Genomic DNA, 13,916 nt, shown 5'->3' with positions numbered 1-13,916 from the left:
GGCTCCTGGGGTGGCAGACCCTGGGAACTTGTCCTTTGCATGGGGCAGCTGTGCCAAAGCCTCTCCAGAGCCACCTAGACTGACAGGCAGGTGCCAGTGTGGAACTGTGTGTTCTCCATACGAGACCACGCAGCTTGTGAATCAATGCCTGGACTGCTGTTTTGCTGTGCTGCCACGTGTCTGGATGGGATTCCAAGGCTTCCCCCCGGAGAACCTGGATTCAGGTTCTGGAGAAGCTGAGCCAGCAGGCTGATGCTGTGCCCCCCGCCCTGCAAACCAAAAATAATAATAATTTAAAATAAACAATGCCCCTTTAAAAGTTGTAGTTCAGGTCTCCATAAAGAAGCCTATAAGGAAGTCTGAATTAGCAGGATTGTTTTGTTTGGAGGTTTTTTGCTAGGACTGAGGCACTATGTATGAGGCAGACTCAGGACTTTGGCATCTCTGTTAAGATCAGCTTGCAGTTTGGGATTTTTGATCAAGCAGTGCTGGGGGGCAGGCCTGCGGAGCTGGGTGCCACAGCTGGGCACAGGTTCCCTGCATGGCGCTGCCATTTGGAAGTGGGAGAGCAGAGGGAAAACCATGCCTGCCACTGCTGTTAAAATCAACATTTCTGCAAATTCACCTGCAAGAAGCAAACCCCTTCAAGTGCTGCATTTGAGAAATAAGTATTTTTCCCATAAGAGGCTTTAAAAGAAAGGACCCTGTTGAAAGAAAAGAAAAGATGTTCTGGTGATTCAGCTGACCAGAGCGCAATGTACTCAGCAAAAATAAGAAAGAAAGGAATGAAAGTGTTAGCAGAGACTTGGTTATTGGCAACAGAGGGGTATTAGCCAAGTTATAATGGATTGTCAAACTAGGTTCTTGTTTGTATAACCTCCCAAGTTCCTTGCACTGAGTCAACATCTAGCCATCTGGGATGGGGGGGAGGGAATAACTTTTTGTTAAAAAAAAAAAAAAAATCATGTAAAAATCAGTTAAATTTATGTTTCTATTCTAATGGAAGACATGTTTAAAAGGAAAACATACCTTTTGGAGTGAAGCATTTGTTTTTATTCTTTACAAGTACTTGTTTGAGTTCATGTTTGGTAAATGGCTTGTAGTTATTAAATCACGGCAGTTTCCCCTGCTAACATAAAAATAGGTGTGATTGAAAAATTCATAGCAGGAAAATAAAACTGCCTTTCACCCACTTGGACTTCACTTGACTTGGTGAGATATTTGTAAACCCTGACTGACTTACAAGCATATTTCTTTCAGAAAGGAATACAATTCAGACAGAAATTTGTCAAGAAGACCCGCAGAGGCTGAAGAAATAACATCACAAATCATGAGTCTACCCAAGGGCACGTCTGTTCCCAAGGTCTGGTGCTTCCTGACAAGGGAAACACAAAACACTTAAATAAGAAAGCAAGAAAAACTTGGTTAGCAAAGATGGATTTTCAGTAGCAAATATATTTTTGTTTTCCAACCTGTTTCCCTCCAGATTCAGTCGTATCTTACGGTTAACACCCCTTGGTTTTGGTAGGCACAGCAAGAGTGCCTTTAAAACAGTTGTGACCTCTTGTCAGTGTACTGGTGTGTGAAAAATAATGGTGCTGTGTTTTGTGCTACTCTGTGTTTAGTCCCACGCAAAAGCCCAGGGAACTGAGTGGATGGATATCAGTTGGCTTGGGATGACTTTGGGTCAGGTCCTGCTTATGCCTTGTGCTAGTGAAAAACAAGGATGATATGTCTGAGAGCAACTTTCCTGACTTTGTCCTGCTCTGCTCCATAAGTGAGCATAAAAGGACAATTATTTTCATACACAATTACACATATGAGTACAGAGGTAAGAGGAGATGGCAGCCCTCTGGTCTCACCATGGTTTTCTGAGAGCCAGGGGTGACAGCGGAGTCCTCTGCGGCATGCCTGGCAGAAATCTTCCACTGAAGAAGCATCTGGTGGTGTCTACAAATAATTTATTTATATGCTGTTGGTGTCATCCAGTTAGCCACCAAAAAATTTCCCTAGGAATCACTCTGCCATTGGACCTAAGTAATTTTGAACAAAAATCCTGTTGTTAACAGTCCTAGCGCTTTGTTTTGTGGTCGTGTATGTGGGCAGATTTACTAACTTGCAAAATTCAGTACATCATAATCAGTTTCTGGGTCATTAAAGAGACTTGGCAAACTTTTACTGTACTTCGTAACAAGTTTATTATTATTCTTATTTATTTATTATTTGTTTGTTTGTTTGTTTCAAGTGAAACCAGAGAGAGAGCCTTGAATTTAAGTGTTCTGAAATATTATTTATTTCTTCTGGTTTTAGAATTTATCTTTGGTTTTGCTACCCAGAAGAAAAAGAAGACCCTGGTGGCACTGTGTGCTCATAAAACAAAAGAGAAGAAATAAATTATGAAAAAGAAACTTTCGGAGACAGGGTACGTCAGTCATTTAATTTTCATTCAGATGAAACTGCATCCCAAGAAATATATCCTATCTAATTCTGCCCTACTGATAAAAAATATTTCCTCAGCAAGGGTTAACTTTCTCTTGTGCACAAGGATCTAATTCATTTAAATCCCTATTGAGCTTTTAGCACACAAATGAAGTGTTATATGGTTTTGCTGGAGCTCTTGGCATTGGGTGAACTTTTCCCATCATAACGTTGACTTATTAGACACGTGCAAAGTCTGTCCACCTCGTGGTGGCTGTGCCTGTGAGGCAGAAGGCAGCACTGTAAGGAGCCCCAGTGTGGACAGGGCAGCTCGAATCCTGCTCCAGTGGGCCTCCTACGAGAGGTTGTGTCCGGAGGGGATAATCCCATCCCATTGGGAGGGTAGTGCATATTGCTAGGTAGTTGTCCTGCTTCAGGGCACTCTGTGCTTCCTGGACTTCATGAGGAGTCTGCAGATCTTGCAGAAAATGCCTATGAAATTTAAGCTAATGTGAGCCTCTTTGCACCCTCTCGGTGGGGTCTTTGGTAAATGTATGTTGGTAGCTGTGGGGATGTTACGCAGTGAAGTGGTTTAGAGCGGTCACCTCGAGACCAGGCTTGCAGTTCTGATGTAGTGATTGTGGAGATGCAGGGGTAATACTGAGCCCAGGCCAGTTTTTTAACACACATCACTGTAACTGAGGATGTGAAGTTGATGTTTGCATGTGGGACGTTAACTCCTACCCCGGTATATGTCATAATAATAGAAATGCAAACAACTGTGTAGAGACAGGCATACATGTGGGCTTTGTGTTATAAAAAATGTGTCTTCAGGTATTATTCAGAAGCTTCATGTTATTGACAAGAAGAAAGGAGACAGTTAGACTTCATATATAAATGCTGGGCTGCTTTTCATTTACCTGGTCTTCTTTGTATTCTTCTGGCAAAGTAAAGTGGTCTTTGTACGGGTGGAAATATAATTTGCACATCAGATTTTTAAATTTTTAATTTTTTTTACAATACTAAATTACAATAGAAGAGACTCAATATAGATGAGGGTGAAACATACTGTTTGCCTTTCCACAGCCCTTTCAGTGCTAAATCTGTTTGTTCTGAAACTTCACCAGTATATGGACTGGAATTATAATTTGTTTTGAGCCATTCTTTATAGGAAGGAAATATTAATGTTTCCAGAACAGAGAGATTTTCAGGGGGTGACGGAGCAACACAATGCTTGATTGTCTTGTGTGATATTCTTTGTAAATGTGGAACCACATATTTATAATAGCTGTGCTCATCAAGTATCTGTGGGTAGGGATTTTTTTTTTTTTTTTTACTAACATGGCTGATTACAGGCATGGCAAGTCTTCAGAGATGATGTTAAAGTTAACATGTCTCCTGATTTATGAAATCTATAGAAACATTTATTTCAGACAGGTTTTCATTTGCTAAAAGTGCTCATAAGAAAATGATTGCTATAAGTTAGTTAATTAAGATTAAATTGATTTTATTTTTTTCTGAGAGTTTTAGGTTATGTCCCATGTTCATTACATAGCGTGCATTTGAATATCCAAAAAAGTGAATTTAGCCTGAAAACCCTTCCAGAAGCTTATCTGGAATTTAAGTCTCAGCAGTAACATATTATTTTCAGAGAGAAAGGTAAATGCAAGGGAGTAATGGTAATGAGTTTTTTTTTTTTTTTTTTATAAAGACTTGCATGGGGTTTTGGCCAGACAGTCATGGGTTTACAACTAAGTACATGTCAAAACTTCATTTTCAGTTGTTTTGTCTTCAGTATTAACTTGAAAGAATATGAATCAGCAGAGGCCAACAAGTCAGGCTGTTGTCCTGACATGGAATATTTTACTGGAGGACTTGTGAACCATTTCAGCAGTAAAAAAATTTTCTCATTGCCCTTAGGCTGTTGTGTTGCCTTGTGCTGTGAATGCAATGTAACATATGCCTCCTGCTTCCTGATTTCTCTTTGCATTGGGCCATCTAAAATAACTTTCCAAAAAGTCCTTGAAAATTTAGAATCTTCTCCTTTTATTGTCAGACTACTTTAGAGTCTGTCATCTGCCTCCTTAGTAAATCTGTATTCCTCCTCCTTTATTGACAAATTATCAGCATTTGGCATAAAAGGACATCTTAACTCTTACCTTGCACTTTAGTATTAGGCTATGGGAAAGAAAAGAAGTGATGCTGTGGAGACAAAGCAAAAACTACGGAATAGAAAATGATTTGACTTTAGACATTATCTATATTACATGGCAATATTCATATATTTCAGCTGCTGGCTGTACAATGAGAACAAAGTTTCTGTTGACTTAAGTTGACAAATGTTCTTGAGTTACGTAAAGCTAAAACCTTTTAGAAACAAAACTGGCAGCAAGCAGACTGACAGTAAATTATATTGTCGATGATGAGGAGGATGCATCTAGATTTCCTGCTCTGAAAACTGATGCAAATTGACATTCTATTTTAGCCACCAAAGGTTTGCCTAGCCAAAGAGTTATCAGAGAATAATTTTGGTTCAAGCTCTACTTTCTTCTGAAATAAGTTTTATATATAGATGAGCCTCATTGATCAGAAGCACGTATGTCCAGGTCCACCAGAGTCCTTCAAAGCGCAGCATCTCTGCTCCTGACTTGTATGCTCCTAGCTCTGGGAACAGAATAAAGAAGTCCATCTTAGAGCCCTAAGTTCCCTACTCAGTGAATAGGCAGAACTCAGTGTACGAGAATGGGCTAAATTATTGCAAAATCATGTCCATAAAAACAAGTAATGAATATTGCAAAGAACTGCAAAGAACTATAAATACAAAATATGTAGTAGATGGAAAACAGAGATACTGTGTAGACATATCCAGAAGGCTTATATTTTGGAACAGGCTTTGTTGGGAAGTAGCCGAATTGCTGTCACTGAGGTCTTTCAAGAAGAGATTAGACAGAATCTATGAAGGACATGCTGGGCACATTGGAGCTTGATTCAGAACAAGGCAGCACATACTTGGTGGGATGAAATCATAGAAATGCAGTGCTGGAAAAGATTTCAGATGATTAACTGCTTTAGGCCTGTTATGGACATATTGACAACTCAATTATAGTACAGATTGGACCGAGTCATTTTTTGAACATGATATTAGATATTAGAAATGCTAGATTGATTCATAATAATTATCATGTGCATAAAGCCAGACTTTTGTCTTTGTCTTTCTTCTGAGCTAAAAGACTCATACGCTGTTTGTATGTATCATCTAGAGCTGGTAGACACTGTACTATACCCAGCAGTGTGACTTCTGCTGTCTCTAAACTGGGGAAGAGAATGCTGTCTCACTGAACAAATATGTAAACAAGAAATATTAATATGCATTAAAAATTTCCCAAACTTATGTCTACAAAAAATATAGTTGCAGGCTAGACTGTCCTCTGCAAGTTGCTTATGGGCCAAATGTCACATTGCATCACTTTTGAAATTAGTGTATTTATTTTGGGGCTCTAGGCTTCAGATGAGTTCCACATGTACTCCAGATTTAACAAATTCATCATTGGTGTCTTATTATCACTTGAAATTACTTCACAACTAGGTCAGATCCAGGGCTCTCATTTGTTTTTCATAGCATGAATCACATTTTAATACAGAGTGTCTTGTGTATATCTCCTCTTCCCACTTTGCAATTGTGAAACACACTTGTGGTGTGGATAGTTATTATATACATGGAAAAGTAAAGTTAGGAAAATATTTCATGCAATTTTAGCTTGAAAACAGCTCAATAGTTGGGACTAAGGAGAGCCAGCTCTGTATGACTAGCCAGTTCCCCACCATGGGCTATTTCTGAGGACATCTGTCAGTATCATTTTGTAGTAATCCATTTCTAAGTTGCCTGTGTGTATTCATTATTTCTTGTTTCTTTTTAAAGGGTTCTATTTTCTGTCTACTCTCTCTCTTTGCATATCTCTGTTCCTCTCTGCTGACAAGACCAAAGCTAGAAAGCAGTGTGAGAGGTGGCTCCAAGTCACAAGTCTCTGGCATATGTGAGTCCAGGGGCAATGAGGGAGAGACAGGCTTTTCTGAGCAGGAAACTGGAAGAAGGTCTGGTCAAATGTTCTTCACTAAAACCTGCTTTTTGAAAAAATATTGTGTTTTTGACCAAAAAAACCTGTCTGCTTGCCCTGCAAATTACCAGTATTTCACAAAATATGGACTCCCATGCCAGAAGGAAAAAAAAAAAAAAAAAGTTTTTTTTTAGGGTATTCTCCTGTTGTTGCCTCTTGGCAGTTGTAGTTAGGTTGCCTCACCACAGGGTTGATGTGTTCGACTGCCATCTGGGTCTGTCCCTCTGCCTGTACTGCAGCACTGCCTGCACCCTCAGAGGGGTGTTGGCGAGGGAGGTGGGGGAGCACCTTGGGAGGAGAAGCCCACTGGGCATCCCTTTTCCAGGACGTCTGAGGCCAGTGGGGGATGGCTCTGCTTGATAACGTATGCTAGCCAGGCTTAACACATTTTAATAAGACAGTTTAGCCCATGGCTTCTGTACGCTCGTTTATGACTCCTCTGTCTTTTTCCTAGCGAAGAGATGCTGCCCTACTTATTGTTTGTAATCAGGAAGCCTGTCCGAGGAGAGCTCAAGGGATTAAACTGACCCAGTTTGTTTTGTTTGGTCATTAGGATTGTACAGCTCATGATCAGAAGGTATACCTTACCAATCCAAAAAAACATGCTCTGTTGCAATGTTTGCAACAGCAGGAGAGAAGTAAGCTCTGACAAATGTATTAGTGCATTCACATTTGCATATGCTTATTTACAACTACTTTACTCCACAAATCTGTTAAGTCAGATCCCTTTTTCGCTCTGACCAAATTCCCACTTGAAGCTGCATCTCAAGTAGGCTGTGTAGCTCTTGTCAAAAGTACATCGTGAAGTTAGAAAAGATGCAGAGAGAGGCAATCAAAATCATTAGAGGGATGGAACGCTTGGAGGTGATTGTGCCAAGAAGGCCCTGACACAAAAGCCTGCTGCCAGCTCTGCTGTAGCGTGTAGCACCTGGGAACACCGTCATGTTGCTGCCAAATTAAGCATCTGTCATGGGTATATGGCTCACAGACATAGCGTTTAGTTTAAACATAAAATGTGCTGGGCACTGGCTAAAAATATGCCATTTTGACCAGCGTTACAGAGGTTGTCATGGGGACGTCTTGCTCTCTCAGTCTTTCATAAAACCCTTATGGAAGCTAAAAGCAATGGTTTCCTCAGAGGGGTGATGTGAGGAAAAAAGCATCCTGCATTTCAGCTGTTTTAAAATGAAATTTAATATATGGAAATTAGGAGCGGAGATGGTATCATAGGGCAGATGGTTCTTAGAGGGCCAAACCCACTGTCAAAATCTCTTTCAGTACTAATGTGGAGAAGTGAATCTGGTCTCTCGGTGGTTACTCACCAGTTCTACAAAAAATAAAAATAAAAATAAAAAAATTGTTTCCAGGTTCTAATTAGGCAAAACAATATGCACTCTGTGACACACTGGACCTCAATTTAATGGCAAGAACCTCCAGTTTCTTTGGCAGTTCAGAGCTCTGCATTGCACTGAAAGCTATGTGGCAGCTTCGCAAGCATTCCCAAACTTTGGAATATACTGAGTAGTGAGCTATTTGGTTACACATACTAAGTGGATTGAAATTACTCCTTGTATATTGCTTAAATGCAGCTTGATCTGGGGTTTTGGCATGGTGAAGATGGAAGGAGATTGAGACAGAGAAGGGAGGATCTTCCTTACATGTTCAAACAGAAAAATTTGGAAGACAGTTTTGGGGATTTAATGAATAGCTGTCTATGGCTTTTTCCACGAGAAACATAAAATAATCATTAAATTGTCTCTACTTTTCCTATATTTGCTGTGTGCGCTTTTCCTGTCTGCTAGGTGATGGGTGGGTTTGGGCTATACCGCTTGCACAGTGCTGTCTGAGTTTGCTTCAGGTGAGCTGGAAGAGGATGAAGTGCTCTGCAGAAACACCAGGTTCAGTCCCAGGCATGTCAGCAAGCCAGGCTATTCTACTCAGACGGAGCTCTTCTGGGGATGCTACAGCAGGTTAGGTAGATAGTCATTGAAATGGTTTCTGGTCAGTCTTTATTGACATAAATACTCAAAATGTCAAATACATTGATAGCTGAAATCAATGTTTTAATTTCTCTGTTGGACCAAATGTTATTTTTAGATTATTATTCTGCTGCAATTCTGGGGGGGAAAAAAGCTTCAGATTGGAGCATTTGTGTGTAGGGCCTTCCTGCCACATAGCACAATGTAAGGTATGGTCATTGCCATCAGTAGCCAATCTGAACCCTTTGAAGACATGCATGACCGTTTGTCAAGACCATTTCCAAAATGAGTATATTTCTTGAGTCTGTTTAGAAGCTGGGGCAAAAGACATCCCCTCTTCCCTCAGTTAAAGGAATGAGGATCGATGTAGTCTGAGTATGACCTCAAACTAAAGAATACTTTACTTTCATTTTATGATGAGGCTATATGTTATAAGGTAGACTGTGGAGACAAACGTAGACAGGAGTAGCTATAGAAGTACAAATGAGCATGTTTGTGGTGGAAGAGCAGCTGGCTAATGTCCATGTCATAAGTCTGAGATCTGTCACAGGAAATTGCAGGTCTGGTAGAAAGGATTTTCAATATTTAATTAATTCAAAGGTAGCAATTTATGACTGGGGGATAATGCCTGTAACACACTCTACTGAAGTAAGGAAAAAATCATCTGGGCAGTTTATTAGTGTGACCTCAGTAGTATGTAAGGATTTGAAAAAACCGAGAGAGAACAGAGATAGAAAGGCAAGTAGAAAATTGACTTAAAAAAAACCCCACAGCACACACATAAAAAAAACAAGAGTTTATCAAAGATGAATTTTCCGAGGTTAACTGATACTTCTTTGACAAGACAATTCATTTTCAGAGGAAGTAAAATGTAGAGATTTAATCTAGCAGGGTTTCAGTACCACTGAGCTGTGTGGGAGACTGAAATAATCTGAGGGAGATGGGTACTTCTACACAAACTGTCAAGTGGTAAGGAACAGGTTAAAGAAGAAGCAACAGGTCTGCCTCCGGAAAGGGCAAGGGTTGAGCTGGAGGAAGAAAGCTGTGACATTCCTTCTGTGCCATCTGGAAAGCGTTCCTGTGTAGTTGTCCCATTGATAACTTTGTCATCAGAAGTCACAGCATGCTAAAAGCATGAGCTGATGAAATGAGTTGGGAGGCATTGTCTGCAGAGGGAAGGACTGAAATATTTTCCTGGGGAAAATAGGAAGACCTTCTAGGTGGAACAGCAGAAATGGGACCAAATATAGCAACAAAAAGGTCAAGGTGAAGGAAGTAAGCTCAGTAAGACAAATGGTTTTGATAAGTCATCCTAGTATAACCTCCAGCGCTGACTGAAGGTTACTTGCGTGATTATACAGTCTTTAATTAGGTGATCACAAGCTATTTTTTCCATAGCATGTCAACCAGGTTCCATGTATAGATCATATGTCAGATAGAGCTACTCCAGAGGTGCTTCAGGCAATTTGTTCTGAGGGACACCTGCTTTTTCCACTGCAGAAGTCAAACATATGGACTGAATGAAGGGCAATGAAGAAAGAAAATGGTTAATGTGTATGAGGACTGTTGAATATCTCCCTCAGGAGCAGGACTTTCTCTGTCTGTAGTGGCAGTGTTGTTTAAACCAAACTTTTCTATTTGGGGAAAAAAAGAAAGAAAGAAAGATCATGAGGATTTTTCAAAAATATTTATGAAATTTTGGAAAAAATGGAATCAGTATTTGAGAATGTTTTGATTGGAAAGAAAGCTTTGGCTCTTCTACCGCTTGCTAAAAAGACTGTTGGTTTTTTTTAAAGAAAATTTCCAGATGTTTGGAGGGCAGTTTAAAAAATGATAAAAAATATTTAAATAGAATAAAAAATTACAATCTTCTAATCTATGTCCATACATGCTGGATCTATATTGTATTCTTAATACTTTTTAAATTCTGAAGAGAGTGATAAAGTATGGTGTGTTTTCAGCTCTGTGTTCTCAGCTCTAGCACAGAGGGCTTTTAGAAGGTACTCGATATAAATGGTTGCTCGGGAAATATCTTTATATCTGCTTCTTTCTCCATTATTCTGCACTATTTTTGATACAGGAGTATCACAAATATTGAGAGCTACTTTGCAGCGACTACCACAAGTTAGCAAAGGGGGCTGGGGAATGCGTTTTCAGAAGTGCCACAGTTTGCTGGGGCTTCAAAGTGAGGGTTTGTGTTTGGGTGTTGTTTTGTTCAGAACATAGGAACAGGGAGATTGAAGAAATAGGACTCTTCTTTCTTTCCTTTCTTTCTTTCCTTTCCTTTCCTTTCCTTCCTTCCTTCCTTCCTTCCTTCCTTCCTTTCTTTCTTTCTTTCTTTTCTTTCTTTTTTTTCTTTTTTTTTTCTTTTTTTTTTTTCTTTCTCTCTTTCTCTTCCCCTGTAATCACTGGTGAATAGTTTAGTGAAAGTTTTTTAACTTGGGTCACTCTAATTAAATTCATGACTCTAAATTAATGTGTCAGACTATGTGGCATACGTTTCAGAGGCCCCAAGCAGCCAGTTTATTCTGGCACCAGGAGTATACACACAAGATTCAGAAAACATATTTAGGTGCTTAACATCAGGCATCTGACTTTGAAAAAAAAAAAAAAATCATTTTTAATCTGTCTTGCTTTAGTTTCTTGTTCATGTGAGATCCCAAGATGCAAACGAAGATTATCTTGACGTTTTCCTTTGCCTTTATTAAGGAAAAATTCTTGCTGGCTTCTACTCAGTGGAGATTTGGATGGAACAAGTCCTGAGAATAGAATGATTAAGCCCTTGTCGAAACCTCTCTTGCTTCCTCATGACTTCCAGAGCTCTTCTAAGTCACTCAGATGCACCTCCAGCACCAGGAATTAATCATCTGCTGACAGAGAGAGAGTGAAAAGCTATTAGTTTTATAGGAGCTTTTCCTCCGTGAAATTCCATTGCTGGTTGACTCTTTCTGAGAGATGATGTTGAAACTGAGAATAAATTCAGTTTCAACATTTTCATATTCTTCGCTGTCACTGCCAGGAAAACGCTTGACTCTTATGCAATAACGGTCTGGACTCCTTTCAGTGCTCACCGCGGTAGGAATGACACTGTAATGATCTCAGCTCCATACGTCCTGGGTTCTGGACACAATCTGCTCACTTGGTCTCCCCATAGGTCTGAAACTTCAAAAGCAGCCTCCAGGTTGTATTCTCGGAAATCCGTCACTATGGCACTAGACCAGATGGATGAGGTGCTCACGCATACCCTCCAGTACAGCTCTCCCTGCGCTGGCTAGGCTGGGTACCAGAGACAGCCTCATGGGTTGTGAAACCTAACCAGAAAGCAGACCCAATCTTGATCGGCCAGCAAAAGCTTGTTCACGTGCCTACCCAATTTCTCCGTAGTCGCGGTGATCTTGCTTCAAACACAGGCTCTTCGGGCCAGCTGAGCCCCTGGACACAACCTTCGTGTGTCCTTCTATCTTTTAGAACAAGTTCTGAACACCTCGTTGTTTTCATTTTAATGTAGAAATACATAGCATGTGACTCATAAGGTGAATTTCCCAATTCACTTTTTATTTCCCTGTTCTCAGGGAAGAAGGCTGTGTCACAACTGTTTTCAAGGAGTTGCAGTGATTTTATTTTATTTTCTTCCCTGCATTGGAAAACCATGTTGCTGACTTTTCTTTCCAGAAGGAGGTGGTGTTGTCTAGTGGCTGGAACGCTGCAGCCTTATCAGCTTCTTTGGGGCCCCTCTCTGTTGCTGCCTGTATGACCTACGGCAGGGTGGCTAAGCTGTTCCTGCATCTCTTACTGAAGGTTAAAAATACCAACCACGTGAGACATTTTAAAGCTTTTGTGGCTCAAAAGTACTTGGAAATGATTAGGTGAATGATAGCAAATAGGCAGTTATCAGGGTTTGCTAATTCCCCTCTGGTGCAAGATGGCCAGTCAGTTTGAATAGTCCCATCTACCTTTCTGTGAGTAGCCAAAGTGTGCTAGTGTGGAGAAACAGGAATGGTTCATGCAGACACAAAAAACCCTGGAAATGGAAAGAAACAGTACTTACATGACACAGGAATGGAATGACTCAGTAATTAGTTCTTGGAAGGGAACATTTTAGAGAGAAAGTGGATAAATTTAAAGGGCAGTCTCAGTTACAAAATGATCCCTGAATTACTTAATGTATTACCAATTTCACTGTTATTTCAGATCTCTGAGGCAAAATGCTCCAAATTACTCAGGCAGCAGAATCTTCTTTTAAGAAATCATGGCAGTCTAAAACAAAATCACTCCTTCCCCATTGAAGGCTTACCTCCTTAGACTCTCACCTCTCTCCCTGACCTCAGGGTTACTACGCAGAGATTATAATGAGGACGAGAATGAAACTTGATATCTTCTTTGTCTTCAAACTTGTAGAATTGTGGTACCCAAAGGATTCAGTACTTTGTGATTTATGACTTCTTTACTTTATTATGAAGAAACGTTAAACATCTTTATTTAATATGTTACATATCATGTTATCCAAGTTTGGCTGCTGATTGCAATACGCTCACCCTTGCCTAGATGAGCAATACCTATCTGTAACTTCTTACATTGTTATCAGCTTTTCAGTGCTATGCCTTATTTGTGCAATTGCAAGTTTTTCCAGTTGTCTGGGTAATTGTACCATCTGAAGGACATTACCCTGCTTTGTAGACTGCAAATTCTTCTGAATCATTTCCTATGTTAATAAAATATTTTATTTTTGTTTAAAAAAACACCCAAACTCTAATTTAGACTAACCCCTCTGTACTTCTCCTCTCAGAGGGGTCCTGTGCAGTGCTTTACTGCACTTCTATTAACACCAAGAAAAATTCCTCTCCTGGTTGAAAGGGAGTAAGTGATAAAGTGATAAAGTGCTGTTGGGGTGTGGGTGATAGCATCAAGCTGCACAATACGTTTAACAGATAATACTGAAAAATGAGGTAAAACTACATACCCCCTCCCTCCAAAATCCAACAACATCAAAAAAAAAATAATAATAATTTAAACCAAAGCTTTGTTTAAGCCAAAAACAAGATACCAAGCCAGGAATCAAATAGGTCTGTATTCTGTTCTGCTTTTCGCTTGGAAATCATGTTACACTCTGAGTCAACAGTGTAGCCAAGAAGCAAAGTGACATATTTCTTAGGAGACAGTGAATGAAGCTGTAAGTGCTGTGTCAGATTGACTGTCAGGACTCAGACTTCCTTGATTGCCTCAAGGTGCAAAATTCTTAAGTGTTATCCTTACTTTATCAGCTTTAATTAATAAGACAAAGCTCAATCCTGAAAAGATTTGCTTGTCACTTCTTTTCCATTTCTTTTCAATTTGCATTTGGCTACTAGAACAAATATGACTGTTTTTGAAGCTTGGGGTGAAAACAAAAAGTCACCAGGACAGT

General features: G+C 39.9%; 1 protein-coding gene across 28 annotated transcripts in view; it reads left to right on the top strand.

Annotated features, from left to right (window-relative positions):
• LOC310899686 (uncharacterized protein) overlaps positions 1 to 13,916 on the top strand; it is a 140,768-nt gene that overhangs the window by 37,691 nt on the left and 89,161 nt on the right. For 27 of the 28 annotated variants that reach the window (XR_014584486.1, XR_014584487.1, XR_014584489.1 and 24 more), the window contains one exon: positions 2,311 to 2,422. The gene's annotated coding sequence lies outside the window, so the exon portion shown is untranslated. Of the gene's footprint in view, positions 1 to 1,260; positions 1,364 to 2,310; positions 2,423 to 13,916 lie in introns of all 28 variants that reach the window. The other variant, XR_014584502.1, reaches the window with a different exon arrangement.

Source organism: Anser anser, assembly GCF_964211835.1.
Source record: "Anser anser genome assembly, chromosome: 4".
Classification (NCBI taxonomy): Eukaryota; Metazoa; Chordata; class Aves; order Anseriformes; family Anatidae; genus Anser; species Anser anser.
This window is presented reverse-complemented; position numbering and strand designations above follow the sequence as displayed.